Source organism: Mirounga leonina, unplaced genomic scaffold, assembly GCF_011800145.1.
Source record: "Mirounga leonina isolate KUSES-001 unplaced genomic scaffold, KU_Mleo_1.0 Mir_115, whole genome shotgun sequence".
Classification (NCBI taxonomy): Eukaryota; Metazoa; Chordata; class Mammalia; order Carnivora; family Phocidae; genus Mirounga; species Mirounga leonina.
Window position 1 is genome coordinate 101,710,275 of NW_023270268.1, and position 27,183 is coordinate 101,737,457.

Sequence of the window (27,183 nt, forward strand, 5' to 3'; positions counted from 1 at the left end):
TGGCAAAGAGAGCACAAACCAGAAGATAGCCCCCATTTATGTTTTAAAAAGAAGAAGAAGAAATCTAGAGGTAAATTTGATAAGAATACTATATATATGACAACAAAAATAATAAAATCCTTCTCAGTTTTTATCCTAATATTTTCTCTCCCCAATGTTCTGCCTCTGACTTTACTTCAGAGATGACACATGCACACAAATCTTCTTCTCTCCTTCATCCTCTTCTTGAGTTTAAGTTTAGATAGAAGAAAGTCAGGATGTGTAAACTATTCTCTGGCTCAAGAAGGTGCCAATAAATGTAATGGCAAATAAGTCAGTTCATTTACTTTGGGATATAGGCAGTTGAAAAAATCAAAACCTACTCTTCCCTTATTTTATGGCCATTGACCAGGGCCTGGAAGAAAGAGGGGAAACCCCAACTTGGGTGTCACAAGCGAACACTGATTCCCTTGGAACTTACCTGCCTAGATATTGTCATGGCTGCAGATTTTTGATGAATTCAATCAGTGCAGAGAACTCTTCTAGATAAATTAGAACTCTCCATAAAGTGTACTTTTGCTCAGAAGAAAGGTACACTCTTCACTTTGTGTAAACATGCAGTAATCTAAGAACTCTAACAGCAAGTAGTGTGGGCGACCTGTTTTTATTTTCTTCTCTGAAGCAATCTAGTTTACTCAGTTTGGCCTAGGTACCCCCCTTCTCTGTTCCCATAGAACATTGAATACCTCTAATACAGAATTTATTGTACTGCATGGTAATTATCTATTTTCTCCTACCCTCTCTCGTAGACTGAGCTGCTTGAGAAAAGGGAGAAAGTCTTTTTCATTTCCATATTTCTAGCCAAGTACCTAGCACACCGAGCATGAGTTTCTAAGATGATGGGTGGATGACTGGCATTACCCAGTTCCAGAATGTCTCATAGTTCCTGTTGTACAGCATGGCAAATTTAACGACTTCAAGTCTATGAGTTTTGACGCAGTTTCAAGATAGTAATTGTAAATGATGTTTTTCCCCCTCTGTGGTACTGGGTTGGAATTGGAAGCATCAGTAGACACATGGTTTTTTAATACATACGGATTAACAGAAATAAGTAAGTATGTAGAAACCCACGTACACACCCACGCATGTATTTACTCTTTCTGTCCTCTAAGAGGGCCTAGAAGTGGTGACAGCGCAGTAACAGTGAGAATGCCTCACATTCAGTTCTTGGTTTTAAAATTTTCTACTTAAAACAAAAACAGGCTTCTTAGAAGAATGACTGATTCCTGGGCTGGGGCAGGAAAAGCACAATATGAGCAGGAATATCCCTTTCTGTCAGAAAGCAAAGAAGTGCTCAAAGAATGATGGGAAAATGGCTAAAGGACACAGGCAGATTGAGGGGCGTCCCACCAGCCCATCTGGGACAACTGAACATTAAAATAAATAATGATAGTAATGAATAAAACAAGAAACCGTGAGCCCATACAGATAGAAATTGTGAAAATTAATGAAGGACACATCACTTAAAATAATGGAGTCAGCCTGACGGCGAGCGCTCACGCACGTACCACTTGTTGCAGCCTGCATAACCAGCAGCGAGAAGGAAGATAAGAATTATCTTGACAAGGAAAGACATTTTTCATATAGAATTTCATTTTCTGCTTTTCAGAAAAAAAGGAAGCTCCCTCCCCGCCGCAACAAAGCACTAACCATCGCTTGCAGCCAATGAGAAACTGCCACAACCTTAAACTCTTGCTCTTCTCCCATGAACTTTTGTTCAAAACAACCCTCCCCAATTTCCTCCTCAAACCTCATAAAAGCTGACTTTCCCTTTGTCCCTTCTGATTTGCCTACGGTTCACCATAGCTTGCGTGTCCCATATTGCAATGCCTCTGCTATTTCTGAATAAACTAATTTGCTAGTAAAATAACTGCGTATTTTATTTTTAATGTTGACGAAATAAGTGAATCAGTGGAAGAAGAGCGAGGTCTTCCTTACAAGAGAATGACAGCTAATGTAAAAAGAATATTGCATTTAGAAATTGCCATCTGGCAATTACCATAGTAGTAATTGTTTCGGGCAAGAATCATCAAAGGATATGTGAAAGGATTTCAGTCTAAAATGGAACCAGAGGATGGGAAATGGGGACTCTCATCCATGTGCCCTCAGAACAGAATTTAGGAACGGAGAGACTGATTTCTCATAAATGCCTAATTTCTAGAAGACCCACATTTATCTCCTGACCAATGAACATATATCCTCAATCCAATGAATTTACTGCCTGGACTCTGGCTGGTCTGGCTGGTCTTCCTGTCTGCACTCCTTGTTCAAAACTATGGCCCATCCTGAAATCTCAACAGATTCACCTATAGCTTGAGTGTGTTTCCTGAATTGTAGTTCCTCTGCTATTCCTGAATAAACTCAATTTCCAGTAATTTGAGTTTGCCTCAATTTACCTCTTTATTTAGGTTGACAAATGCTAAAACTACTAGGTGAGAATTTAATGAAAATCTGAATATTTACGTAGTCTCAAACTAGGTAAAATATTCCATGAAGAGTAAAGATGGTAACTTTACAGAAGAAAAACCTGGCAGACACCACTTTAAGTGATCAAGAGTTAACCCCACTAGTAGTGGGACAAGTCAGTATCATGTGTCTCCTGAGAAGGGCAAACATTGATGGGGTTCCTTCTGAAAATGCATAGCTTGAATCCAGTCATGAGGAAACATCAGGTGAATCCAGTGGAGGTGAATCCATTGTACAAAATGACCTATATTCTTCAAAAATGATAAGGTCATGAAAAACAAGAAATATTGAGGAACTGCTCCAAATTAGAGACTAAAGAGACATAATTAAAATGCAACAAGTGATTCCAGTTTGGATCCTGGACCAGGAAAGACATTTTGTTGTTGTTGTTGTTAGAAAAGGACATTATTGAGATAGGTAAATTTTGAATAAACTCTGTAAATTGCATAATAGTATTATTGTTAATTTTGGGAGCACCTATGTGGTTCAGTCGGTTAAGCATCTGCCTTCAGCTCAGGTCATGATCCCAGGGTCCTGGAATCAAGTCCCACTTCAGGCTCCCTGCTCAGCGGGGAGCCTGCTTCTCCCTCTCCGGCCCCCACCCCATATTTGTGCATGCTCTCTCTCTCTCTCAAATAAATAAAATCTTTAAAAAAATAAAAGAAAATGTTAATTTTTTTATATTTATACTATGGTTATGTAAGGGAATATCCTTGTTTTTGCTAAAACACACAAATATTTGGAGGTAAAGGAATATCATGTCAGCACCTTGCTCTCAAATGATTCTCAAAAAAAAAATGCGTGTGTGTGTGTGTGTGTTTGTGTATTCACGTATATATAAAGAGAAGGAGGATGATGAAAAAAATATGGTGAATTGTTAACATTTTGGAAATCTTGTATTTTTTAAGGAGGTGCAGCTTTTTTTATTGCAGTATAGTTAACATACAGTGTTATATTACTTGCAGGTGTACAACATAATGATTCAACAATTCTATACATTACTTAGTGCTTATCAAGATGAGTGCTCTTAAACCCATTTATGTATTTCACCCATTCCTTCTCCCCACCTCCCCGCTGGCAACCACCAGTTTGTTCTCTGTATTTGAGAGTATGTTTTTTAGTCTGTCCCTCCTTTTCTTTCTTTTTTCGTTTGTTGTTGTTTCTTAAATTCCACATATGAGTGAAATCCTAGGTATTTGTCTTTCTCTGACTTATTTCATTTCGCATGATACCCTCTAGGTCCATCCATGTTGTGGCACATGGCAAGATCTCATTCATTTGTATGGCTGAGTGATATTCCATTGCATATATATATATGTATATATATACATATACACACACACACACACACACCATATCTTTTTTATCCACTCATTGATCTATGGATACTTGGATTGTTTCCATATCTTGCCTATTGTAAATACTGCTGCAATAAACGTAAGCGTGCATATATCTTTTCAAATTAGTGATTTCATATTCTTTGGGTAAATATCCAGTAGTGGAATTACTGGGATCATATGGTAATTTTATTTTTGACTTTTTGAGGAACCTCTGTACTGTTTTCCACAGTGGCTGTACCAATTTGCATTCCCACCAACAGTGCACATGGGTTCCTTTTTATCCATTTCCTCACTAACACTTGTTATTCCATATGTTTTTGATTTTAGGCATTCTGACAGGTGGTGGTATCTCATGTTAATTTTTTTGGTGATTAGTGATGTTGAGCATCTTTTCATATGTCTGTTGGCTATCTGTATGTCTTCTTTGGAAAAATGTCTATTCAGGTCCTCCGCCCATTTTTAATCAGATTACTTGTGGGTTTTTTTGGTGTTGAGTTGTTTAAGTTCTTTATAGATTTTGGATATTAACCCCTTTCCATTGTATTTTTTATTAATTTTTCTATAACCCTGAAATTATTTCAAAATATAAAGCTTAAGAAATGATGGTTCTTGGAAATTATATGCTCTATATAGAAGCTAGCCTCCCTCTGAATCAAATAGAAAATCAACTTGTTAAAATAATATGACCTCCCCAATAAAATTATATGGCCCACTGAACACATCTTATATTTTTATAATCGTTCATTCATTGATCAAATAGGAACAAGTTTTTGACACTTCTAAGGGAGTTTTTTTTTTTTTTTCCTACTGCCCTCTAGCTTAGCTAGGTCAGCATTTCCCATGAGTTTTACCCCAAAACAAACTTCTGTAACCAGTACATTTGAAAATGTTAAGCTTCATTTTCTTTAGGACTTCTCATCTGCATTGTGATTCTGCAAATAGTGAATACAGTTCCTTTTTTTTTTTTTTTACAAATATGTAATCACAGATCCTTTTCATCCAAGAACACACTTTGAGAATGCAGATTTAGGTAAATGAGCATGTGAAAATCAGTGTACAAATTTGAGATTATTTTCAACCTTTTATTAGAACCAGGGATCTGCCAGGGATCTGGGTAGGAAGATGAGACACATGTCACTCTGGTTCATAACTCTCCTGCATGGATGATTAACATGCACGCAATGTTCTTTGAATGTCAGTAGACTTTGAGGATTTGGGAGACTTTGTGGAGAACCTAGGATGACATGGCCAAATGCTTTTCTTCTTAAAACTCTTCTATGCCTGCCAAAAAGGCTTTTTGTTTTTCCTTTAAAGCAGTCTTTAATAATAACGTAATTACAGTCGTTAGAATGTACTGTCCTATTTTGTGATCAAATAGCAACGATTGTCATAGCTTTACCTTTTTCAAAACTTAATGTGCCTAACAACCAAGTCATAAATCCTAAAACTTTATATTTTAAAAGCAGAAATGACATTTTAAAGAGTAAGAACAAGTTTGGATTCACTAGTCTATTTGTTTGGGTTTTTTGACAAGCCATTTTTAAAATACAAGAGAGGAGGACAAGAACCATGCTCATCTAAATGTGTCCTAAATAACATGTCTCAAGTGTTAGACTTATGTAATTGTGTGCATTTGATATAGACATGCAAAGTTCAAACTTAGGATTTGCTGATTCACCATCAACGCCTTATATCAGGACTGTGTCAGACCCCTTCCACACTTTGTCCTCGTGCTGCCAAGTACTACAAGGACACTTTCCAGCTGACCATCAGACAGTAGTCTGGAACCTATCACCTGCTCCTTCCCATCCCCCACTTGAAATGCTATCGCATAGGCTTAAAGCCCCTGTGCATAGCCCCTTCTCTGTGGGTCAGCAGTTAGCAACGAGTTACCACTTTCTTACCCTGCAAGACATTCTCTAGGCTAGCAACGTCTGACACTCCTAACTCTGCTTGGACATCAAAGTCGAATAGGCAACTTCAACGACAACAACAAAACAACAATTTCCTAGCCCTCTAACCCTTCAATTCTTACTTGATAGTTCTTGGGTGGGACTGAGAGGCTAGAAATATAAAAAAGCTGTTCAGATGACTGATACAGCTAATTGAAGAACTACTTCAGGGAGTTACCACTCTAGAAACTGTCCTTGCTTGCCAGTAAACAGATAAAGCACCTTGGATCTGAAGAGCTCTTTTTTTTTTTTTTTAAAGATTTTATTTATTTGAGAGAGAATGAGAGAGAGCACATGAGAGGGGGGAGGGTCAGAGGGAGAAGCAGACTCCCTGCCGAGCAGGGAGCCCGATGCGGGACTCGATCCAGGGACTCGATCCAGGGACTCGATCCAGGGACTCAATCCAGGGACTCCAGGATCATGACCTGAGCCGAAGGCAGTCGCTTAACCAACTGAGCCACCCAGGCGCCCCCTGAAGAGCTCTTTAAAAAGGATCTAAACTAGTTTTCTTAAAGTTTGGCCTGTGGACTATCTTAACATTAGCCCCATCTGGGGTGATTTTTACTAAGTATCCTAAATTATTTAATACACACTAGGGTTTGAGACATACTAATATTAAAAATTGTCACTTAAAAAAAATCATAAAGCCAATGTCCAAAAAGGTCAAGCGGCCTGCCCATTTTCAAACCAGGATTACAAACTTCAGTTTTGTACTGAGAACCTAAATGGTTCTCAACACAGCTTGGAGCAGCTCTATGGGACTTCAGGTTCACAGCTCCTGTCACTCATCCTTCCCATCCGAATCCCAAAGCAACATTATACAGTCACGTTTCCATTCATGCCCAATGACTATTTTTCTCTACTCCCTACATAAAGGCTTTTGCATAGATTACTGAATGGAAAATCCAGACACCATGATTCCAACCACAAGCCTGCTAGTAAGTTTTTGCATAACTTTTAGGACATCACTTATCCTCAGTGTCAATATTTTTTTTTTCTGGAAAGTTAGAAGTAGGACTAGAATATACTGAATGCTTCTCATTCTAAAATCGCATGATTTTAAATCTTTAGCAGGCTCTCCTACGCTATTTAAATAATTTGCAACGGTGTACCAGTTCCTAAGAGCTGATTGTCAGGTATTTAGAAACTTTGAGAGCAGTTGTTAAACTGTTGGTAGGTTAAAGCCAGTGCATAATGGGAGTATTTACACCATGGAAATAGGAAAACATTAAAAATTAGGGCTTTAAGAAAACAAAAACAAAACAAAAAGCCGGTTTACCAACACACCACTGATAAGAAGTATTATAATGTTCCGTAGACCAGAACCAAATGCAGTAAATATATCAGAGAATGTTCCACCATATTTTAAGGTAGATTATTATTGTACTAATTGAATTAGATCAGATTTGCAAATTGTTCTAAAAAATCATTAAGTCTCCATAAAGCCAAATGTGCATCCCCTGTACCATTTTATTGTGTACCATTTATTGTGTGTCAAATGTGCATCCCCTGTACCATTTTATTGATGTAACTTTACTGCCTTTCTAACTAAACCCAGTTCCTTTTACTGCCTCTCAAATCAATAGGCTAAAGCAGCCCAAGTATCTTCCCTCATGATAGATTCAAAGATCATGCTTGTACAACTGAAAAATGTAGAATGCACAACTAGTCCAATTACTTGCTATAAAAAAACAACTAATTCAGTTCACTGCATCATTGATCCATTTAATTGTATAGCCGCTTCCTACTGATAACAGGAAATGTCCCTGCCTCAACCATGCTGAAACTGAAACTGGCCATTTTCCACAACCATAAATTTCAATAATGATTCTACATAATACACAGGGACTAAAAATCGTAGCCAGAGTTTATTATGTTTTTCTTAGTTTTACTGACATATTTCCCTGGCATCTGACCTGATTTCTCTTATGTTCCGGGGCCTCGTTAGTTATGAAATGTTAGCCTACACTAATGTTCATGACTAGATATTGTATTTCAGATAGAGATTGTGACAGATTTTAAACTCCCTATTCATTTGATTCTTGGAAACCATTCAGCAATCCGCGAGCTTTACAGAAGGCTCTGCGGATCTAGAAGTGCTACCTTCATTCGTATTTCTGACCTCTTGCTTTAGGCAGATATTGTGTAGTACACTTACGTAGTACAAATACAGCAAAAATGTGATGGATAACTACTATATTTTGAGCACAGTAGTAGATAATAGAGGAAACAAATAATCAGACATAATCTCTCCCTTCAAGAGCTCAGAATCTAATGGGGAAGATATGTGCATTAATTAAAACATTTTAATGGTAACTTTCAAAATAAAGAAATAAACCAATTGGTATTGAGTTGGGTGAAGGAGCAATTCTAACTTGGAGGAAATAGAGAAGAATTCCTAGAGTCGGTCCTTGACAGATGAGTAAGATTCCGAAAGCAAAGAAAAACAGGAATGGCCGTTTCAGGCAGAGGGAAAGACATAAAGTCATGGGAATACAGAAGGGCATTAAGGGATCAGATGTGGAGAGGAAGGATTCAAGGTACACTGGGAGGAAAAAAAGAAAGATGAAAAGGAAGATTTTGAATGCCAAGATAAGGAGTCAAGCAGGAGAAGTGGTGAATCAAATAGACATAATACGATAAATAAAATATAATAACAGACCTGGATACAGTAGAACACAGCTGAGGAGACATGAATCCACTGGGAGGAAAGAATCCAGGTCTTTCAGAATTTTGCAAAATGGAAGAGGAGAAGCAGCATTCCAGAAAGAGGGACTAATGTGAGCAAAGGCACAAAGACCGTGATAATGATCATTATTATCACTATGTATGCCAAGCACTGTGCTAAGCATTTTACCTATAATATCACATTTTATTTTGCACCTCAGTAAGGGAGGTTATTATTTCCAGTTTACGGATATGAAACTGAGATCCAGAGAAGCAAAGTAACAGGCCCAAAGCCATATAATAGTGGACTCAGGATTTGAACCCATTATACCATAAACTTTCAATGTGAGAAATATAAAGATAGATGATATGACACTGAAGGGCAAAAGTAAATCAAGTTGGTTATAGTGTACTAATTTTTTAAATCATAAATACCATTTATTGAGCTGCTACTATGTTGTAAGAAATTTAATATACCTATTACATCACCACAACACCTTGAAGAGAAAATTGACCCATATCACCCAGTTAGTGGCAAACTTAGAAATTCTTGCCACACAAAAAGTGCAGAGGGAGCTGAGGAAAGGAGGGAGAGAGGGTGCCAGCCATGACTTTCCAGAGAGGTATCAGTGGAGAAAAGCAAGGAAGTTTGGCAGCAATGGTTGACAACTACACTATTCTATGCCTGTCCCCTTTGGCCCTTCTTACATAATACACATGAGGAAGGAACCTGATTCAGGGTCAGGAGAGAGACCTTATATAGTTGATCTGAACATTGTTGTATTTGAAGCATGTTTAAACCATCATGTGTATACACTCAAATAGCTGCAAATACTGTCAGTTAAGAGTCAGTATGGGACATCTTGTAATGGGAGATGGTGGAGGAGTCTGCCTAGAGACTAATATGGAATATGAGAAAAGGACCAAGCTTTCATTTCCTTGGAGGAGGCCAGGATGGCAAAGACCAAGTCTGCCTGAGGATGTCAAGTTTTAGTCCAGTTTGGAATCAGTAAGTGGGAGTTTGGGAGTTTCGATCCAGGGGCAGCAGGCCAGGGATCAGAGAGTTGGCATGATACCAAATGCTAACAACCTAGGTAATGGCAGGTCATGGAGAGTGAGAGTCAGATCTGGTCATCCCCAGGCCTGGGGCTGGTGGAGAAACGAAGTAGGTAGGGATATTGCGTGGAATCCCTCCTGCAGTGACCACACCTTGGAGGGGAATCCCTAAAGTCCAGGACACTGGAAAACTGTATGGCCCTCCCGAAACCATTCGGCAGCCTCCAAGCGTTACTTCCAGAAGGTGCTGCTGATCCAAAACTGCTCCCTTCAGTCAGATTTCTGACCTCTTGGTTTGGGGAGATGCTATTTAGTCCTAGTCTCACTGAGATTCTGGACAAGGCTGGAATGACTCCAGCCCAGTACACACCAGTTGGCCATGAGCAGGTCAACCCCAACACATTTATGTGTACAAGTGGCTAGCTGGGAGCGGGCAAGACTGGCATGGCTTTGGAATGTAGGACAGAATCAGGGACAGAGATGGGATTCCCCTCTCAGGAGGCTGTACCTCAAGCCTGAAATGGGTAAGCACTTGCAGAAACAGACTGGGGAAAGGACCAAGAATTGGAAATGCTCACCCATAAGGACTGGCCAGAGGAAGGCAACTAAGAAGGATTAATCAGATAAAGGCAAGTGAGGAGAATGTAGCTTCTAATGTTTGCCTTTTTCTCTTCTTCCTTCATTTCCTGTGTATGACTTTTATTTTACACACTTATTTGTAATTGGAACAAACCTTCAAAAAGAAAACTCGCTTCACTGTAAAATGATGGTAACGAGGCCTCCCTCTGGGGAGGTTGCAAGTATTAAATAGGATAATGTATGTGATTGTACCTATTAGGTGTTCAATGTGTGCTCATACCCACCACCTCTGGCCTGCCTCCTTCCTTCCCTGGGCTTATATTCCTTAGCTTATAAATCCTTTGATCTTATCATCAAAATAGAAGCAGGTGTGATTAAATTAGATGTGGTTGATTTCTACATACAGGCTTAACAGTGAGAGAAAAGAAAAGAATTAAGCCTTTGTCTTCCAAATTGGCTTTTGCAGAGTATTGAAAAAGTGTTTTTTGGCCATATCCTTTTATGGTGAGAAAATTGAAATAATCAGCTGAACAGAAGTCCTCTCTCCAAATTCATAGTTGTAGCCTGTGCCCTGGCAGACGCTTTCTCGCCCGTTGCTTAGCCATTTGGGAAAGTCCAGGGAGTCTAAAGGAGCAAGACAACGAGTCATTTGGTGTTATTTATCCCTATCCTTCCAATTCTGGAGCAAACCACTTCCTCAGAATCATCTTATAGGAAGCCTATTGTTGCGCTGCCGTTTTACACGAAGATGTAATCACCAGCCTGTGACCTTTTCCCCTAATTAGAAGTGGCCAGCTTTATGTAGTTTTACATACTTAGTTTTACATAGTTTCACCTTGACTTCCACTTCATGGACCTCCCTTTCCTGTAATATGGCTCCTGTCGTTGCTTTTAGAAACTCACATGGCTTTCAGAGCATAGTTCCATGATCTGCATGTTAACTCCCTTCTGGCCAGGGGGACCCATGAACTTTGACCAAACAAATGGGGAATCCAAAACAGTGCTAAAGGTGCCTTCCTTCACTGCCAGTCCCCAGGGAGGTGATAGATGTTTACACTGTGGCCCAGACACCTCTCGATCCCCACCTTGGTGGTCAGGCTGAGCGCGGGAAGGAGAGAACTCGACAATGTTGCCACAGGGCTAGTTTCTAACCATGTCCACTCCTCTGGGCTGACACCGCCCTCTGCTCTCCGACCCCGAAGGTCCAAGGACCCCCCGGGAGCCCATGCCAGTTTCTCTCACATAATGACCTGTGGATGTACATCTGAGTACATCCGTCCACACACACCAACGTTCAAAAATGAGAATTTTGCATAAGGATCCCGACTGCAGAGCTTAACCAAAGATGAGAAAATGCCCCAACCTGAAGCCTGCATCGGTACCTATGACAGTCACATTGAGCGGAGTGATGCTCTCCTTAGGACCTCAGGCCTCACCAGTCCCGACTGTGGGACACAGTCTGAAATGAGGCAGTTCTGAATGTGAAATACAATGCTGCTGGGTTATCGGAATTCTTGCCTTGCCTGCCCCCCTCATCTGCATTGCCCCCTTCGCCCAGAAGTGGGAGCAATACGTTTTTGCTGCCTCTAGACTCCAACCACCACCACATCCACCAGCATCACCAGCCCCAGTTAGCCATCCACTTTCAGGAAAGAAAAACAAAAAACATCAACAGATACTTTTCTTCTCACTGAGCCCTTAGAGCTCTTGGAACAGAACCTGTACCAGGCGCATAAGGCCATCCCAAGGCCACGGGACTGTTGCCAGGGCTGGAAAGCATGCTGACAGGGCTCTGAGTTTGGCAATGGGCCCCTCCAACATTTCCTGGTTCTTTCAGGAGACAGAAAACCAACTCCCCTTATAGGCCAGTTCAATGTGTACTAACTAAAAGAAAGATTCTGGGGGTGCCTGGGTGGCTCAGTCGTTCAGCGTCTGCCTTCGGCTCAGGTCATGATCCCAGGGTCCTGGGATCGAGCCCCGCATCGGGCTCCCTGCCCGGCGGGAAGCCTGCTTCTCCCTCTCCCACTCCCCCTGCTTGTGTTCCCTCTCAAGCTGTCTCTCTCTCTCTGTCAAATAAATTTTAAAAAAAAAATCTTAAAAAAAAAAGATTCTGTTTGTTATTATTGAAGAATTGATATCTCTCTATATTATAATCTGTATATGCCTGTTTTATAGATCTCCTATATACATATTTTACACATATGTAGACCTATATGATATTGCTATATCACAGTAGAAAATGTAGATATGTTCTTGGTTTATAGTTCAGCTGCGGATGGGAAGCCTTGGCTTAGAGTAGGCAGTCTTTGTTCCCTGACATCTCAGTTTTCTTTCCAACTTGAGAAGTACCCCGTCTAAACGTTCATATTCATTTTTAAAGGGCCATATTCTACTGAACAAGCTTGTACTTCTACTCTCACTGAATGTCCCCATTCATGTACAGAGATGCACAGGGCAGAGCTCATCTCTCTGTTCTAATGAACAGGCAACAGGGGCTCAGGGGAGGTGGGCTGCGCCTCGCGCTCACATGGGTGCGGCGGAGTCTGCGCGAAGCAGCCCTCCCAGCCCACAGCCTGGGGTTCTTCCCGAGACTGTCGCCTCCATCGGAACCCAGTGAACATTCGAAACACATCTGCTGATTGAATAAACTACCCACAGTCCCTGGCAGAAAGGACATAAGACGATAAGGCAAAATATTAAAAATATGAATGCACTCTCCCGCCAGGTCCTAGGTATTGTTAGAGGCACAGAGCAGTTGTCAAGATACTCTCTAATGAAAAATGGTCATGGTTGGACTGTGCTCTTTTATCTCCCTGATTCTAGTACCCAATTTTTATCAAGGACCTCAGGCCTGAAGAGCTCAAACTGCATTTTGAAGTTTATTTCATTAATATTCACCACCACATCCTCAAAGGGTGTGGGCATGTATCATTATCTTCACGTCTCAGATGGAAACATGGCAGTGAAAAGAAGCACAGGGTTAAGGATTCAGAGACTGTCTTCTTACAGCACCCTCAACCATGTCCCATGGCCCTGTAAGAAGCAACGCTGAGATAAAGCGAGTGGGAGGCTGTCATTTCAGCCCCATGTCCCCAGTGTCACAGTCTGACCAAAATAATCAAATCAAAGCCCCAAGGCTAGAGGAAAACGAAAGGCGATGATGAAGCAAGATTGGCAAGGAAGCCATTATGTATTGGCCTGGATTCTCAAACGTCCCTAGAAAAACACTGAAAGCACAGATGTGGATTATCAAACAATAGCAATTAAAGCCTATACCTCACAGCGAAGACAGCCAGCTTAGAGACCCAAGCGTGGCCACACAAGATTTGTGGGGATTTCTGGGATTTTAGATTTGAGCCCCCTCTGATCTTTCAGCATGATCTTGAGCATCCATGTGTCAATTTCACCGCTTCCAACACTGCTCACTGTTTCTCTTTCTGCAAATCTCTGTGCTTTTTAAAAAAGCGGGCTAAAGACACCTGGCATTAGCAACCCCAAGGACACTGAACAGAACACAAGAAATGTCATGCCAGGTAGATCAGTGTTCTATTTGATTAAGAATTTTGTCACCAATATTTGGGGGAGGACATGACTTTTTTTTTTTTTTAAGATTTTATTTATTTGAGAGGAACAGAGCGAGTGAGAGAGAGTACAAGCAGGGGGGGAGGGGCAGAGGAAGAGGAAGAAGCAGGTTCCCCACTGAGCAGGGAGCCCCACATGGTGTTCAACCCCAGGACCCTGGGATCATGACCTGAGCTGAAGGCAGACGCTTAACAGACTGAGCCATCCAGGTGCCCCGAGGACATGACTTCTTAAAAACTGGTGTTACACCTAGAAATGTACATATTATATTAACAAACATTTCTGAAATTTCCTTCACTTCACCAATATTTGCTATTTATACTGTTATTGAAAAATAAACACTGTGATTAAAAAAAAACAAGAAACAAAACAAAACAAAAAACTGGTGTTGCACTTCTGGGGAACTTATCCTACAAATGCAAAAAATCACACAAGATTATTCATTGCTATGATGTTTGTAATAACAAAAACTTGGGAACGAATTATGTGGCCATTAATAAGAGACTGGTCAAATAAATTATGGTATATCCATACAATGGAACATAACTTGGGTCTAAAAAACAGGATGAAAGAGGTCCTTGTGTACCAATAAGGAGAAATCTTGAGGACATAGCATCAAATAAATAAAGCAAGATGCATACAAGTGAGTGAGTATAGGATGCAACTATTTGTTTAGAAATTGTGAAGGTGAATATATTTGATTATTTAATATATATTTCTTGAACACCTTCAATATCCCAGGAACTTTTCTAGGCATGGAGTATATATATTCAGTGAACAAAACAGACTAAACTCCCTACCTTCAAAGAACTTATTCTTGTTTGCTTTTATATGCACTTTACAAAATTTTTTATATTTATTTTTTATTAACATTTTATTAACATATAATGTATTATTTGTTTCAGGGGTACAGGTCTGTGATTCACCAGTCTTACACAATTCACAGTGCTCACTGTAGTACATACCCTCCCCAATGTCCATCACCCAGCCACCCCATCCCTCCCACCGCCCTCCATTTTTTTTAAAGACATAGAAGAAACCCATAATAGAGATTAAATGTTGGGAGCGGTAGGGGTTGGGCAGACGTGGGACAGGTGCAAGAGAGCAAATCTTCACTGTATGGTCTTTTACATTTTCTAAATATTTAAATTAAATAAAATAAAAATGAAAAAACAAACAGGAAAATCTTCAACGCCTTTCCCTATTAATCAAAGATGGATTTGCACTCACTAAACTACCTAAACCTGTCTCGAACCTCTTTACCAATTTAGGCTAAGTATTACACGTTCTTGGAAGCTTCTTCCATATATTTACTTGTGGAATTTAAATATCATTTCCTTTGTTTATCCTATAGGCATTTCTTTCTTGGTTTCAAAACATCCCTTTTATCTATGATATTCTGAGATGAAATGAACATATTTATGTTCATTGTCCTCAAAACATTCATTCATCTATAAGCCTTAATGAAGTTTCCCCCATTATCTTTGCCTTCTCTCATTGAAGACTTCTCATTCTTGCTAATAAATTCTTTATTTCGACTCTGTTAATTACATACACCAGCTTATCTGCTTGTAACTGAGGTGACTGGGACTCCACTTCTTCCCCCACTAGAGCCCCCAGCCTCGCCATTCACACAACTACCCTTCACCTTTATTTTTATCCATAAACTCCTTTGAGCAGAAAACATCCAGAAATGATCATTTTGGACCAAAAGTCTTTTTTAAAAAAATCCTGACTAACCATATATTCATCTCTGCCTGTCCCCACCCTTCCTCTAACTCCCGGTTTTCAGCCTGTCTCTCATCCCCTTTAGATCTGGAGATGATGCTGTGCCGTGTGCTCTGTGCCGAGTTTCACATTCCAGCCCAGCTCCTGGTCATACCAATGCACTTTCTGCCCCTCTTGTCTCACACATGCCTCTAACTGCCAAACTAGAAGATGTTTCCCCACTCCGATCATCCTCAGCCCCACCACAGTGTCTGAAATACTTTGAAACCATTTATACCTGTTATAGGTCACAGGCTCTTATCATTAAAAGAATCCTCAGCAGCTAGTTGATCTCCAGCATCCCTGGCCTCTTATAAAGAGGCTTCTGGAGGGCCCTGCAGGCCCCACTTACCCCAGCTTGGGGATATTCATGCATCTACTAGAGCAGAAGCATCAGGCTCTGCCCATGCATCCTATAATCCCTTTCGAGAACGACCAACTGTTTGGTTTGCCAACAAAGGATTGAGGGGGTTCTAAGATAGGGGACTTTTGGAGGAGTAGGAGACCTAAATTTCATCTGGTCCCAGGAATTCAGCTAGATAGGGATCAAACCATTCTGAACACCTACAAACTCAACAGGAGATCGAAGAAAAGAATAGCAGCAACTCTTTGAACAGAAAAGCGACCACTTTCTGGAAGGTAGGACGTAGGGAGAAGTGAATCTGAAGCGATATTTGGGAAGATAGATCTGGGGGGGAGGGAGCCTCCATCAGCCACTACCCGCAAGTGCTAGAACAGCGGAGCACAAAATGGGAACTTTTAGAAGTTGGCTCCGCTGAGGGACGTCACTCCAGTAGCTAAGCAGGGGGTGGAACGCTTGCTGGGACAGTATGGTTTCAGGACCCTCAGGGTCACAGAAAGACCGGGGGTGCCTGAGTGCGGTAGAGGTCCCAGATATCTGAGTGTGGAAGTGGCTGCAGAGACGGAGCCAAGGAGTGGGCTCTCAGCTTGGGGTTGCCATAAACTGTGACCTGCGGCACAGTTGGGCCACTGCTCCTCCAGCAGGGACCCAACAAGTGGCAGATCTGGGGAGACTCCCCTTCTTCCCCTGGGAGGAACAGCGCGGGAGTGCACCACAGGGATCTGCTAGGTTTGGAGATTCCACACAGGGTCGGGTGCCAGAGATGGAAACACTCAGTCACAGGCCAGGTGAGCACGGAATGCGGCCGGAGACGGGGAGATGGGAGTGATTGACTGCTTTTCTCTGGGGGCTCACTGAGGAGTGGGGCCCTGAGTTCTCGGCTCCTCCGGGGTGGAGATTGGGAGGCCGCCATTTTCACTCTCATCCTCCAAAGCTGTACAGAAAGCTTGCAGGGAACAAAAGCTACCAGAGCAAACCCGAGCAGATTACTTAGCCCAACCCGGCAAGGGCAGGGCAATTCCGCCTCTGGCAAAAACATCTGAAAACCACACAACAGGCCCCTGCCCCAGAAGATCAGCAAGAACAGCCAGCCAAGACCAAGTTTACTGATCAATGAGAACGGCAGAACTCCTGCGGTAGGGGAGTACAGCACAGAGAATTCATAGATTTTTTCCCCATGATTCTTTAGTCTTTCAAAGTTAATTTTTAAAATTGTCTTTATTTTTTTTTCGAATTTTTCTTTTTCCCTTTTTTAACCAACATCTTATCAATTTCTTTTTTTAAAATCTTTTTTAATGTCATTTTTAGAGTCATATTTGATCTCTTCATTGTAGTTAACCTTATTTTTTGTATATATATATAAGTTTTTCTCTCTTTAAAATTTTGGGATACAGTTTCTTCTAACAGACCAAAATATACCCTAAATCTCTAGTGTATGGCTTTGTTCTAGTCTCCTGCCTGATCACATTCTCTCCCTTTTGTTTTGTTTTGTTTTAATTTTTCTTCTTTCTTTTTTCAACCAACTTCTTATCAATTTCTTTTATAAAAATCTTTTATAAGTTTCATCTTTACAGTCATATTCCACCCCTTCATTGTATTTACCCTTATTTTTGTACATATATAAGTTTTTCTTTCTTTAAAATTTAGGGAGGCAGTTTCTCCTAACAGACCAAAATACGCCCAAAATCTAGTGTGTGGCTCTGATCTATTCACCAGCTTGATCATATTCCTTTTTTTTTCCTTTCCCTTTCTTTCCACCCAGTTTTGGGTCCCTTCTGATTTGTTTAGTGTATATTTTTCTGGGGTTGTTGTTACCCTTTTACCATTTTGTTCTCTCAGTCATCTATTCTCCTCTGGACAAAATGACAAAGACAGAAAAACTCACCTCAAAAAAAAGAACAAGAGGCAGTACCGACTGCCAGGGACCTAATCAATATGGACATTAGTAAGATATCGGAACTAGAGTTCAGAATGACGATTATAAAGATCCTAGCTGGGATTGAAAAGAGCATGGAAGATATTAGAGAATCCCTTTCTGGAGAAATAAAACAACTAAAATCTAACCAAGTCGAAATCAAAAAAGCTATTAATGAGGTGCAATAAAAAATGGAGTCTCTAACTGCTAGGATAAATGAGGCAGAAGAGAGAATTGGTGATATAGAAGACCAAATGATGGAGAATAAAGAAGCTGAGAGAGAGAGAGAGAGAGAGATAAACAACTACTGGATCACAAGCAGAATTCGAGAGATAAGTGATAGCCAAAGATGAAACAATATTAGAATAATTGGGATCCCAGAAGAAGAAGAAGGAGAGAGAAGGGCAGAAGGTATATTGGAGCAAATTATAGCAGAGAGCTTCCCTAATTTGGGGAAGGAAACAGGCATCAAACTCCATGAGGCACAGAGAACCCCACTCAAAATCAATAAAAATAGATCAACACCCCAACATCTAATAGCAAAACTTACAAGTCTCAGAGACAAAGAGAAAATCCTGAAAGCAGTTCGGGACAAGAGGTTTGTAACCTACAGTGGTAGAAACATTAGATAGGCAGTAGACCTATCCACAGAGACCTGGCAGGCCAGAAAGGACTGGCAGGATATATTCAGAGCACTAAATGAGAAAAATATGCAGCCAAGAATACTATTTCCAGCTAGGCTATCATTGAAAATAGAAGGAGAGATAAAAAGCTTCCAGGACAAACAAAAACTAAAAGAATTTGCAAACACCAAACCAGCCCTACAAGAAATATTGAAAGGGGTCCTCTAAACAAAGAGAGAGCCTAAAAGTAACATAGACCAGAAAGGAATAGAGACATTATATGGTAACAGTCACCTGACAGGCAATACAATGGCACTAAATTCATATCTTTCAATAGTTACCCTGAATGTAAATGGGCTAAATGCCCCAAGCAAAAGACACAGGCTATCAGATTGGATAAAAAAACAAGACCCATCGATATGCTGCCTGCAAGAGACTCATTTTAGACCCAAAGACACCTCCAGATTGAAAGTGAGGGGGTTAAAAACCATTTATCATGCTAGTGGACATCAAAAGAAAGCTGGGGTGGCAATCCTTATATCAGACAAATTAGATTTTAAACCAAAGACTATAATAAGAGATGAGGAAGGACACTATCCTACTTAAAGTGTCTATCCAACAAGAAGATCTAACAATTGTAAATATCTATGCCCCTAACATGGGAGCAGCCAACTATATAAGGCAATTAATAACAAAATAAAAGAAACACATCAACAACAATATAATAATAGTAGGGGACTTTAACACCCCCCTCACTGAAATGGACAGATCCATCTAAGCAAAAGATCAACAAGGAAATAAAGGCTTTAAATGACACACTGGACCAAATGGACTACACAGATATATTCAGAACATTCCATCCCAAAGCAACAGAATACACATTCTTCTCTAGTGCCCATGGAACATTCTCCAGAATAGATCACATCCTAGATCACAAATCAGGTCTCAACCAGTACCAAAAGATTGGGATCATTCCCTGCATATTTTCGGACCACAATGCTTTGAAACTAGAACTCAATCACAAGAAGAAAGTTGGTAAGAACTCAAATACATGGAGGCTAAAGAACATCCTACTAAAGAATGAATAGGTCAACCAGGAAATTAAAGAAGAATTTAAAAAATTCATGGAAACAAATGAAAATGAAAACACAACTCTTCAAAATCTTTGGGATGCAGCAAAGGTGGTCCTAAGAGGAAAGTATAAAGCAATACAAGCCTTTCTCAAGAAACAAGAAAGGTCTCAAATACACAACCTAACCCTACACCTAAAGGAGCTGGAGAAAGAACAGCAAATAAAGCCTAAACCCAGCAGGAGAAGAGAAATAATAAAGATCAGAGCAGAAATCAATGAAATAGAAACCAAAAGAACAGTAGAACAGATCAACAAAACTAGGAACTGGTTCTTTGAAAGAATTAATAAGATTGCTATACCCCTGGCCAGACTTATCAAAAAGAAAAGAGAAATGATCCAAATACATAAAATCATGAATGAAAGAGGAGAGATCACAACCAACACCAAAGAAATACACACAATTATAAGAACATATTATGAGCAACTATATGCTAGCAAATTAGACAATCTGGAAGAAATGGATGCATTCCTAGAGAAGTATAAACTACCAAAACTGAACCAGGAAGAAGTAGAAAACCTGAACAGACCTATAACCAATAAGGAAATTGAAGCAGTAATCAAGAATCTCCCAACAAACAAGAGCCCAGGGCCAGATGGTTCCCCAGGGGAATTCTACCAAACATTTAAAGAAGAATTAATACCTATTCTTCTGAAACTGTTCCAAAAAATAGAAATGGAAGGAAAACTTCCAAACTCATTTTATGAGGCTAGCATTACCTTGATCCCAAAAGCAGACAAACATCCCATCAAAAAGGAGAATTACAAATCAATATCCTTGATGAACATGGATGCAAAAATTCTCACCAAAATACTAGCCAATAGGATCCAACAGTACATTAAAAGGATTATCCACCACGGCCAAGCGGGATTTATTCCTGGGCTGCAAGTTTGGTTCAACATTCACAAATCAATGTGATACAATACATTAATAAAAGAAAGAATAAGAACCATATGATCCTCTTGATAGATGCAGAAAAAGCATTTGACAAAGTACAGCATCCTTTCTTGATTAAAACACTTCAGGGTGTAGGGATAGAGGGTACATACCTCAATATCATAAAAGCCATCTATGAAAAACCCACAGCGAATATCATTCCCAATGGGGAAAAACTGAGAGCTTTTCCCCTAAGGTCAGGAACAGGGCAGGGATGTCCACTATCACCACTGCTATTCAACCTAGTACTAGAAGTCCTAGCCACAGCAATCAGACAACAAAAAGAAATAAAAGGCATCCGAATTGGCAAAGAAGTCAAACTCTCACTCTTCGCAGGTGATATGATACTTTATGTGGAAAACCCAAAAGACTCCACCCCAAAACTGCTAAAACTCATAGAGGAATTCAGTAAAGTGGCAGGATATAAAATCAAAGCACAGAAATCATTTGCATTTATATACACCAACAACAAGGCAGAAGAAGAGAAATTAAGGAGTCGATCCCATTTACAACTGCACCCAAAACCATAAGATACCTAGGAATAAATCTAACTAGAGAGACAAAGAATCTGTACTCAGAAAACTATAAAATACTCATGAAAGAAATTGAGGAAGACACAAAGAAATGGAAAAACATTCCATGCTCATAGATTGGAAGAATATTGTGAAAATGTCTATGTTACCTAGAGCAATCTACACATTTAAAGCAATCCCTACCAAAATACCATCAACTTTTTTCAAAGAAATGGAACAAATAATCCTAAAATTTGTATGGAACCAGAAAAGACCCCCAATAGCCAGAGGAATGTTGAGAAAGAAAAGCAAAGCTGGTGGCATCACAATTCCGGACTTCAAGCTCTATTACAAAGCTGTCATCATCAAGAGAGCATGGTACTGACACAAAAACAGATATATAGATCAATAGAACAGAATAGATAGCCCAGAAATGGACCCTCAACTCTATGGTCAACTAATCTTCGACAAAGCAGGAAAGAATGTCCAATGGAAAAATGACAGTCTCTTCAACAAATGGTGTTGGGAAAATTGGATAGCCACATACAGGAGAATGAAACTGGACCATTTCTTTACACCACACACTCAAAAATAGACTCAAAATGGATGAAAGACCTAAATGTGAGACATGAAGCCATCAAAATCCTAAAGGAGAACACAGGCTGCAACCTCTTCAACCTCAGCCACAGCAACTTCTTCCTAGAAACATCACCAAAGGCAAGGGAAGCAAGAGCAAAAATGAACTACTGGAAGTTCATCAAGATAAAAACTTTTGCACAGCAAAGGAAAGAGTCAACAAAACCAAAAGACAACCGACAGAATGGGAGAAGATATTTGCAAATGACGTATCAGATAAAGGGCTAGTATCCAAAATCTATAAAGAACTTATCAAACTCAACACCCAAAGAATAAATCGTCCAATCAAGAAATGGGCAGAAGACATGAACAGACATTTCTGCAAAGACATACAAATGGCCAACAGACACATGAAAAAGTATCCAACATCACTTGGCATCAGGGAAATACAAATCAAAACCTCAATGAGATATTACCTTACACCAGTCAGAATGGCTAAAATTAACGTCAGGAAACGACAGATGTTGGCAAGGATGGGGAGAAAGGGGAACCCTCCTACACTGTTGGTGGGAATGCAAGCTGGTGCAGCCACTCTGGAAAACAGTATGGAGGTTCCTCAAAAAGTTGAAAATAGAGCTACCCTACGACCCAGCAATTGCACTACTGGGTATTTACCCCAAAGATACAAATGTAGTGATCCAAAGGGGTACGTGCAGCCATCAAAAAAACCCCCAAATCTTGCCATTTGCAATGACATGGATGGAACTAGAGGGTATTATGCTAAGCAAAATAAATCAATCAGAGAAAGACATGTATCATATGATCTCACTGATATGAGGAATTCTTAATCTCAGGAAACAAACTGAGGGTTGCTGGAGTGGTGGGGGTTAGGAGGGATGGGGGCTGGGTGATAGACATTGGGGAGGGTATATGCTATGGTGAGTTCTGCGAATTTTGTAAGACTGTTGAATCACAGACCTGTACGTCTGAAACAAATAATATATTATATGTTAAAAAAAAGAAGAAGAAGATAGTACGAAGGGAAAAATGAAGGGGGGGGAGTCAGAGGGGGAGACAAACCATGAGAGACTATGGACTCTGAGAAACAGACTGAGGGTTCTAGAGGGGAAGGGGGTGGGGGGATGGGTTAGCCCAGTAAGGGAGGGCATGTACTGCATGGAGCACTGGGTGTTATACACAAACAATGAGTCATGGAACACTACATCAAAAACTAATGATGTAATGTATGGTGACTAACATAACATAATAAAATAAAATTTAAAAAAAAGATGTAGGACTTTCCATTTTAAATACAGACAGTCCCTGGCAAACTGGGATGAACTGGTCACCCTACTTTTACCATTCCACACACACTGCTTCTGTGTGCACCTTCACTCCCCAAGGCCAGCACCAGTGTATCCTTGTTGGAGAGGTGCCCTCAGGCTGTTGACATCCTCTAACCTGCTTCCTCCACCCCCCAGAGCCAGAAGTGACTGAGTTTACATATCCCTGGGGGAGCTCTTAACCAATGACTGAGGGTAAGGGAGTTTGGGTGCTCCAGTATCTGTGACCCTGATGGGGACAATACTGAGTTATGAATAACACTGTCTCCAGAGCTCCTTGCAGGATTGGGTCATACTTATCCTCCATGGGCCTTTGCTTGGTATCGCATCCTTGCTTGGTTGTCTTCCCTTTACTGCCCCACTTGCCCATGACACTGCCATCAACTTCCTGGAAACTCATCCTAATAAATCCTAGGGATTTCTAGGGAACCCACATATTTGGCTATCTATTGCTGTATATAGTAAACCACCCCGAAAATGTTATGGTTAAAACCACCATTGTGTTATCTCACAGTTTGGTGGGTTGACTGGGCTCAGCTGGGTGGTTCTTCAATTCCTTGTGACAGCAGCCGGGGCTGCAGTTATGTGGGTGCTCTAATGGGCTGGAATGTCCAAGATGCCCCATGCCATTGACATGCCCATGTCTGAGGCCCCTTGACAGAACTACTCATCTCACTTGGGGTCTCTCATGTGGTTGTGGTCAGATGGCAGCTGGGGCTAGAGTCCTTGGAAGGATCACCTGGAATGCTGGATAGTGAGATTCATTCCCTCTGAGTGTAGTTTCAAGGCCTCCCCTCTTGTATGAGTGTCCGAAGGCTGCCATGGCAAAGTACCACCAGCTGGTGGCTGACAATAGCATGTATTTATTTTCTTACAGTTCTGGAGGCTAGAAGCTCAAAATCAAGGTTTTGGTGGGGCCATGGTCCTACTGGAGGCTCTAGGGAAGAATCCTTCCTCACCTCTTTCTGGCTTCTGGCAGTTGCTGTCAGCCCCTGGCATTCCTTGGACTGTAGCCGCATCACCACAGTCCCTGCCTCTGTCACCACACTGCCTTCTTCCTGTGTGTGTCTGTGTTTCCCCCCGGCCCTCATATGAGGATTCCAGCCATTGGATTTATGTTCCATCTGGTCCAGTATGACCTCATTTTAATGTGATGACATCTGCAAAGAAGTCTCTTTCATAGGTTCCATATGATCTCTCCATATGGGCTCTCCATCAGAGTAGCTGAATTTCTTAGAGGCACCTCAGGTTTCCCAGAAACACAAAAGTAGAAGCTACAGGGCCTTACCAAGTACTCATAAAGTACCTTTCACAGATTTAAATGCTGAGGTTACAGTGGAGAAAAAGATAGGCAGAGTCCAGAGTGGTAGAGGGAATATTATTGGTTATTTCCCTTGTCTAGAACTCTAAGCTAACATGTTGCTGTGGTGTGGGAAGAATAATGAACCACATCTGACACCTGGACTCTAGCTGTGCTTTGGATTCCAGACAGATAAAAGATAATATAGTCTATCACCTGGCTTAACCACATAATCTCCCTGGGCCTCCATTTCCTCATCTACATAATGGGGGGTGTTAACCAGACCATCTGAGGGCCTCCCAACTGAGGTCTCCCACCATTTACACAACTGCTTTCTTTTGTTCAAACAACTTGCTAATTTTCATTTCCTTCATAAAGTCTTAAAATTAGCCAATGCTTTGGGGGATGAGTAAGGAAGGGATGAGGGCAAGAAAATGAGGTTCCTGGGCAGTTGAAAATTGCCTCTCCCATTCCCCAAGGTATTCCATATTCTTATACTCTTTAAAATTATGACATTCCCTAAGTTATTAATACACAGATGCTCAGATTGTGGTTTCCATCTCAACTGACCCATTTGGCAGGACTGACAGGCTGCAAATTGTGATCTGGGCCAATATCATGATTTTTTATCATTGCTATCTTGAGCATACACCTGTTACAGGGACCGCCAGGTGTTAGGTAACAGATGTTCCTTGAATTCACAAAGAAAAACAGGTAACTGTCCCTCTATGCTTCTCAGAATAAAACACGATGATATCCATTAACACACTTTAATGGAAGGGAACAGAGGGTCAGCCTACATGATGGCATGTGTGTATTTTGTTCTAAGCAAGTCAGTACAGCTGAGATATATATGGGTTTTTTTAAAAAAATTAAGTGTTAATATTGCTCTAAGTAAATTATGTCTCTATGCCAGTGCTTTTTTCAAAGTGCTGCATAGGGACCACCTGCATCAAAATTATTTGGGTTGCATATTAAAATGCAGATTTCTGGGCCAGTTTCAGAGCTTTAGAGTAAGTAGGCCTGGCATTTAATCACTTCCCCAAAACACACTGACAATAATACTAGCACCTCATCCTTCCACATAGCTTCACCACTCCCTGTTCTTTCTTCCAAGCAGTTTGGATTCCAGATCAGAACTACATAAATTCCCCTCTTGTCAGGAATTAGCCCAGCCATCAGCATTACCACCCTACTCTCCCTGCTCCAGTCCTGTTGAAGCTGTAGGTATACAAAATCCAAGGGTGAAGCTAAAAAAAAAAAAAAAAGCATCTGAAGCAAGGGCCAGTGGAAGGCTCTGACTTGAAGGCAAGGTAGCTGGGAGACCAGAAGGTCACAGATGCAGGAAAGTATGGTGAGTGTGGTGGGAAGGGGGAAGGGGGGAGACCCAGGGATCGGTTTCAAGACCAGATCATACTCTTTTGTTATATGCTACTGAGAAAATTAAAAGGATCATACATTGAGATAGATATTCAGAGTGTGTTAAGAAGCTTAAAATAAAAGAGGGAAGTTTTGAGTCAAAAAATTTTACCTTAAAATTTAATATATGACCTATCACTCAACAAAGATTTAGCTCTTACTGTTTAAATCTGTTACATTTAACACTAATTCCTTTGTGTTTTCAGAATCATCCATCTTATTCGTTCAATGAATATTTATCAATGCCTGCAGGGGATACGATGTTCAGCAAAAACTGACTTGGTCCCTACCTTTATGGAGTTTATATTCCACTATAGAAGAGAGTCATTGAGCAAATAATTACATAAACAGAAGCATAATTACAAACTGAGTTAAGTGTTATGACAGTGAGGCTCATGGTGTTACAAGGATATATTACAGGAGAACCTGACCTAGTCTGGGAAGGAGGGCCAGGAAGGTGTCCTGAAGAATTGACATGTGACCTGAGAACTGAAGAATGCATAAAAGTTAACCAGACTTGGGGGGAGACGGGATGGATGGAAAACGTTTTAGACAGAGGGAATAGCATTTACAAAGGCCCTGAATTGGAGTGAAAATACCCAAATGAAAGAAGGCAAGAGTGCCTGATACAAAAAGTAAAGAAAAGGGGATCTCTATGAGGCTGGACTTTCAGACAGAGACCAGACTTTGAAGCACTTTGCTGGTCTTGCTAAGTAGATAGTTCTTCAGCTATGAACAATGAAATCCATGAAAGAGTTTAAGCAAGTGATGATATTGTCAATTTGCATTTTGAAAAGATCACTTAGACTGCAATGTCAAGAGCAGATGAAGAGGGCCAAAGGTGGATGTGAGGCCGGTTGGGGATCTAGAGCACTAGATTAGATAAGAGATAACCATGGCTTGGACAAAGGTGGTGACTGTGGAGACTGAAAGAAGAGGACAGCTTTGAAACACATTTCAGAGCATTAGTTAAGGACTTAATAATGGATGGGACACAACTGAAGGAAAGGAAGGGATGAGTCAAAGATGATGCTCAGGTTCCCAGCTTATACCACCAAATGGGGGATTGTGTCCTGCACTGAACTCCACAGGTCCACTTATATATGGATTTTTTTGAAAACTATGGTGCTGTAAACGTTTTCTCTTTCTTAGGATTTTCTTAACAACATTTTCTTTTCTTTAGCTTTCTTTATTAAAAGAATACAGTTCATAATACATGGAACATGCAAAATATATGTTAATTAACTGTTTATTTATTTATTTATTACCAGTGAGGCTTCTGGTCAACAGTAGGCTATTAATAGTTAAATTTAGGGGGAGTTAAAAGTTATAGGCAGATTTTCAACTGCACAGGGGGTTTGCACCCTTAACTCATGTCATTAGAGGGTCAACTATAATTGAGTTAACTTTAGGATGCATTTAATTTGAAGTGTTTTTGAGACATCCAAATGGAGACTTTGAGTAGGCAACTGAAGTTTGGCAGTCCATTCGTGGTTTAGTGGCAACTGAATTTATAAATGTGGATGAGATCATTTAGTGCTTCCATATAAACCATTGGCAATATAGAGTAGTGGTTGAGAGCAGGAGTCCTGGAGTAAAACTGTCTTGATTTGCAGCCCA

At 40.5% G+C, this 27,183-nt stretch overlaps 1 long non-coding RNA gene across 1 annotated transcript in view; it reads right to left on the reverse strand.

Moving 5' to 3' along the window:
* Window positions 1–27,183, reverse strand: part of LOC118007130 — an 83,275-nt gene that overhangs the window by 3,263 nt on the left and 52,829 nt on the right. The gene's annotated exons all lie outside the window — the stretch shown is intronic.